Source organism: Cnephaeus nilssonii, assembly GCF_951640355.1.
Source record: "Cnephaeus nilssonii genome assembly, chromosome: 1".
NCBI classification, from domain to species: Eukaryota; Metazoa; Chordata; class Mammalia; order Chiroptera; family Vespertilionidae; genus Cnephaeus; species Cnephaeus nilssonii.
In genome coordinates, this window is record NC_137072.1 from 100302914 (window position 1) to 100308913 (window position 6000).

Sequence of the window (6000 nt, forward strand, 5' to 3'; positions counted from 1 at the left end):
AGGCAAACAAACCAGTATTGTCAAAATTAAGCCAAATGCCTTTTTAAATTAAATGTAACATTTTTGACTAATTAAATTGGTGTCATGTGGTATGGTTACAAAGTTTCTATCTCAGGATTTTAGGGCCTCACAAACTAAATATTCCCTTCTGATCCCATGAGCTCTAAGTAAGTTTCATCTCAGAAAAGCTCTATCATATCAACCACAACCAACGACAAAACTTTAGGTTACGGGGTTGAGAATAGCTGTGAAGGCTATTATTCAAGATAATCCTATCTAATAAAGAGGGAATATGCAAATTGACCATCATGCCATCACAAAGATAGCGGCACTCCTAACCACAAGATGGTGGCATCCATAGCCACAAGATGGCGGCACCCAGTCCCCTCAACCCAGCCGAAGTCTCCCAGTCCTTTCAGCCCTGCCAGAGGGGTGGCAGGTGCGTGGTGCGGCTGTAGCTGCCTCCAGCTCCCTAGCCACCCAGGGCTGGCCCAAGGTGCAGGCAAGCTTTGGATGTCAGCTGCCAGCTGCCTAGGGCCAGCCTGAAGCACAGGCAAGCCTCGGATGGCAGCTTCCCAGCCGCCCAGGGCCGGCCCAAGGCATAGGCCAGCCTCAGATGGTGGCTGCCCAGCTGCCCAGGGCCGCCTGAGGCTCAGGTAACCAGGGCCAGCAGAACTTGCGCTGCTGGCAGTGGCAACAGCAGAGGTGTGATGGGGGCATCGCCTCCCGCCCCTGAGGGCTCCCGGACTGTGAGAGGGGGCAGGCCGGGCTGAGGGACTGCCCCCCTCCATTGCATGAATTTTCATGCACCGAGCCTCTAGTTTATAATAATCTGAGAAACTAGCTAGTGCCATAGACCTTCTTCAGGTATAATTTACAATTAAACTCAAGAGAAAGTGTTTATGGATTACTAAATCCAATAAAAATTATTTTGAATCAGGTTACAGTATAAATGGACTATTCCTCCCCCTACACATATACAAAATAATGAAGCTACTTACATTGCTGATGCCTGTATATAATAGTTAATTAAATTTCTCACTTTCTTTAACCATATGCTGTAGTTATTATGCTTATTCATAATTTCTAAACTTTACAAAGAGAAAACATCTGAAATAATGAAAAATTGCAAAGTTTTGATATTTTTATGACCCGTAAGGGTAAACCGATATTTTTTTTCTCCACCATGTTTTTATACTTTTGCTCATGTACTTTAATGATTTTTTAATATTGATTATTTATAAATATATTTGCTTGCATAGGATCATGTTTGATATCATAAACCTAAGCATATAGTTATATATTGAAAATAAATGTTAGGTACATGAGGAAAATTCTAACAGTTCTCTTAGCTTATGTATATCTGGTTATAATAAAAGAGATAGACATTAATCAATTACTGATAGAAGCCAATCTAAAATTAAATATGTAAGGAATATTTTGAAGAATCACTAAGGAGTTTTGCACTGGTGGGGTCTCTCAGCCTGGCCTGTGGGGATTGGGCCGAAACCAGCTTTCCAACATCCCTGAAGGGGTCCCGGATTGCGAGAGGGTGCAGGCCAGGCTGAGGGACCTCACCATGCATGAGTCCGTGCACTGGGCCTCTAGTGTCAATAGAAAGATGGTGATGCTATTTGTTCTAACAGGTTATCCTAGAAGAAGTAACCTATTGGTGTTGAAGGGAGTAAAGTCTGTGAATTTAGTATTCCTTTGTTAGCTTTGATGTGTATTTCAGCAATGATGACATATTAAGAGTAATTGCATATATAAATCTAAATTTCAAAGGAGGTATCTGAGCTGGATATATAAACTTAAGAGTCACCTGCATTATAAGTATGAACTGAGGACTATGATGTAGATGAGATAAACCATGGACGGCATACAGAATGTGATGATAAAAGATATCAACATGTGTTTGAGAACTTGAAATATTTAGTAGCTAACAAAAGAGGATGAACATGCATACAAGACACATACTGAGCAACCACAGAGAAAAATGGTCCCTCAGAAAAGGACCATGTCGATGAAATTAAAAAAAAAAAAAAGTTTTTCAAGGATGTGACCAGCATTTGTAGTGTCAAATGCTTGATACGTGTCTGAATGGTAAAGTATGAGAATGAGTGAAATTTTTTCATGGGGGAATACAATTATGGAGGTTATAGGTGATCTTCCCAAACATTGCTTTTGTGAAAGGACTGAGACAGATGGAAGTTAGTGTGCTGGCCATGAAAATACATTTCACAGATTTGCGTTTGATTGGCAGCTCCAGGTGCTGCCCTGTTGGATCCACCACTGTGTTAACAGGGAGCCCGTCCTTGCTGTGCTGTGCTCCCAGTCACCATCCAGCTGAGGTGAGTGAGGGCCAGGCCTGACACACAGAAAGTTTAAGTAAGGTCCATTAAAGATGGGTAAAAAAAGAACATTATGTAACTGTGGAGAATAAAAATTCTATGGTAATAAATGGAACTTTGTGTGTGGACATGTATTCCCACCCCAACTCCCTGTGCCTTTATCCTCTCCTATTTGGTGGACTCCAAACTCCACATGGGAGGCCTTGAGGAGACAGATACATACATTCATTCTAGCATGGATCTATGATCTTATATATATCTCTGTTCTTTTTTATTTTATTTTATATTTTTATTGATTTCAGAGAGGAAGGGAGAAAGATAGAAACATCAACGATGAGAGAGAATCTTTGACTGGCTGCCTCCCCAAAGCCCCACAACCCAGGCATGTGCCCTGACCAGGAATCAAACCATTCATAGGTCAACACTCAACCACTGAGACACACCAGCTGGGCTATCTCTGTTCTTTATCTTTGCTGGTTGTGATGGTTAGGCTCAGTCAGAAAAATAGAAATCACACCAATTATTTTAACAAAGAGAATGTAATAAAGAGAACTAGTTTAACAAGTATTGCACAGAGCTGTTCACTATACCTGCTGCTGAAATCAAACATGATCGTTGAAGTTGGGACACTAAGGTGTCTGATGTGAGCAGCCAGTGAGGCATGCATTTATGTGGGTAGAACTGGTTTGCTTTGTCTCCAGGTGCACAGAGTAGTAGTTATTTAAACCAAACAGGGTGGCCATGTTTAAATGAAGTCTCACTTATTGGACTATCATCATTGCTAACTGGTGGCAGACTAGAAGATGTTGTAACTCATTTTCTTGGCATTGAAGCCTTATAAATTGGCTTGTGATTCCAATCAATTTGGTAGATTTTGCTTTGATTGCTTTACAATCAAAAAGCAATTTTGGTGTTATTGACACCAACAGGAACAAGTACTCCTAAGTGTTTTATGATAGATCAAGGAGGGAGTAGTTAAAAGTGCCATTTTCTGAGATGGTGAAAACACACATACGTTTACTGGGGATAAAAAAAACCTTAGTGTTCAACAAGTTGAGTTAAAAACTCACAAGTGTTTTATAAAACTTCTATAAGATATGACGAGGTTATTTTTGTTTACTATTAAGAATGGAGCTCAAGGAAAATGTCCTGAATATATAGATAAAGCTAGTAGAATGACTGAGATACCATGGGGAAAAATGAGGAGTTTTCCCAAGCATGGGACCAGGTTTCTGTGGAGTAGGAATATTTAGAAGCTGGGGCAGGAAAATAGCTTAAGAATGAAGGAGCAGCTAGAAAGAGGAAAGCACCGGGAGAGAGTGATATCATGGAAATCAGGAAAGTTTCAAGAATGCAAAATATATTAAAAAAAATTGCCCTCAATATAAAATGCTGCACTGTTAGGATATGTTCTGAGAAGAAGCCACAAGACTTACCAAGGAGACTATTGATGAACTGTATTGAGCAGTAAAGGATTACACCAGATTTTATTGGTTTGATCATGAATGCCAAATGAAGATGTACAGCCAATGAGATAAAAAAAACCATTGCTTCTTACAACAACTGCTATTTAAACTGCTGCAGAAGTTTGAATGTTAATAATAAAGAGAAAGCTTGACAAATGTTTAGGTATAGAGTTAAAGCTTTAGCAATTTGTACAACTTTTTATACTAAGAATATTTAACCTTTACCTATGGTATTTTTCATTCTGACAGTAATAGTCAACTCAGCCATTAACTCCCAATTTAGTGAAATTATTGATGAAGTTTTGCTTATCACTTTTCTCTAACCTTGCTCTCTATTAACTGTTTTAGAAGGTGAAGAATTTGAACTCCAAAATATAGATAAATATTTTTTAAAAGTTTTCTCAAAAATGTCCCTTTCATGTTCTAGTGAAAATACTATTAAGTCAAATTTAAGCATGACATGCACTGTGTTTTGTTTTGTTTTAAGAATAACTTCAGAAGTCTAAAGAGGGAAGAGACCTTGCCCTGTTGCCCCCAACCCCTTAAACATATACTCATACACACATACTCAGACACACATCTTAGTACAGACTGGAAGACATTCATTCTAGGTTCGTTTATGTGGACACAACCTGGTCCTCATATGCCCTAGAGTGAAATGTATGTTTCTCCTTCTTTCACTAAAATGAATTAGAGTAATGACCTTAACTTTCAGTTTCAGGTTCCATTTTTAAGGACCTTGGAAATCACCATTACCTTCTGACAAAAAAGTAAAAGCTTAAGAGATTGAAAAATTAACCATTCTAGGGTACATATGAGAGAGGAGGATAGGGGTCAAACTGCTCTCCTCAAGACTGGAGTGAGCCCTGGCTGGGTAGCTCCATTGGTTAGAACATCCACCCAAGGTTACAGGTTTGATCCCTGGTCAGGGCATATACAAGAAGCAACCATTAAACACATAAATAAATGGAACAACAAAGCAATATTTACCTCTCTCTCTCTTCTACTCTCTCTCCCTTCCTCTCTCTCTTTCAAATTAACCAATAAAATAAAAATAATAAAAAACACCTTGAGAAACAGATGACCATGTATAGCAAGCATGTCAAACTTGTGGTCCGCAGGCCGCATGCGGCCCACAGCAAATATTTTTGTGGCCCAGCCAATATAATGGTACTCAAGAAACGTTTTAATAAAAATTCCATAATTTAATTTTTACAATGTCCTGTTATACATAATTATTAATAATGAACTACAATGTTCACTAATTACTGATTACTGTAACTGTGTTGCATTCATTTCCCTTACACGCCTTATGCATAGGCGCACCATTTCTCTCCACTAATACTAGCTGCGAATATTTTGGCAACCAATTGCCAAGTGATCAGTCTTGGACTGACTTGGTTGGTGTGCACAACAGGAAATATTTTGCTTTCAGAGAACAAGAAAAATAGGTTTATTTGCATTACGCTTATTAATTTGTGCAGTTATTCAGTTTCTGGTAAGTTAATGTTCAAGAAAAAATTAATTTGTATTAAAATGTTCTATTATTTTATGTTAACGATTACTCATTTATTTCAGCCCTTTGTATTCATCATGTCTCTATCGAAATAAACCTACGTTTCTATGAAGATTGAAGCTTTTTGCCCTAGCCACTTTGGCTCAGTTGATAAGAGCGTTGGCCTGCGGGCCAAAGGGTCCTGGGTTCGATTCCAGTCAAGGGCATGTACCTTGGTTGCAGACTCCTCCCAGGAGGCAACCAATCAATGTGTTTCTCTTACAGCGATGTTTCTCTCTGTCTTTCTCTCTCTCTTCCACTCTCCCTAAAAATAAATGAAAAAATATTCTCAGGTGAGGATTAAATAAAGAAAGATTCCTCATTTTTAAAAAAAAATAAATAAATAATATCTTCTAAAGGAAAATAGAAGCTTTTGTTTTTTTGTGGCCCACATAAACTTAAACCTTGTTTATTTGACCCATGTTAGCCTTTGAGTTTGACATGCTTGATGTACAGGGCATCATGGCTTATTTTTCAGCAGGGACTCACAAGCAAAAATCTCTGAGAGAAACAGCTGGGGTAGGAAAATCGGAACTTATGAATTGCTGGATGCTCATTGCAGACAAGTCTGAGAGGTAAAAGCTCCAAGGGGACCCAGTCATAGGAGGCCCCTACACCTTGGTGAGTG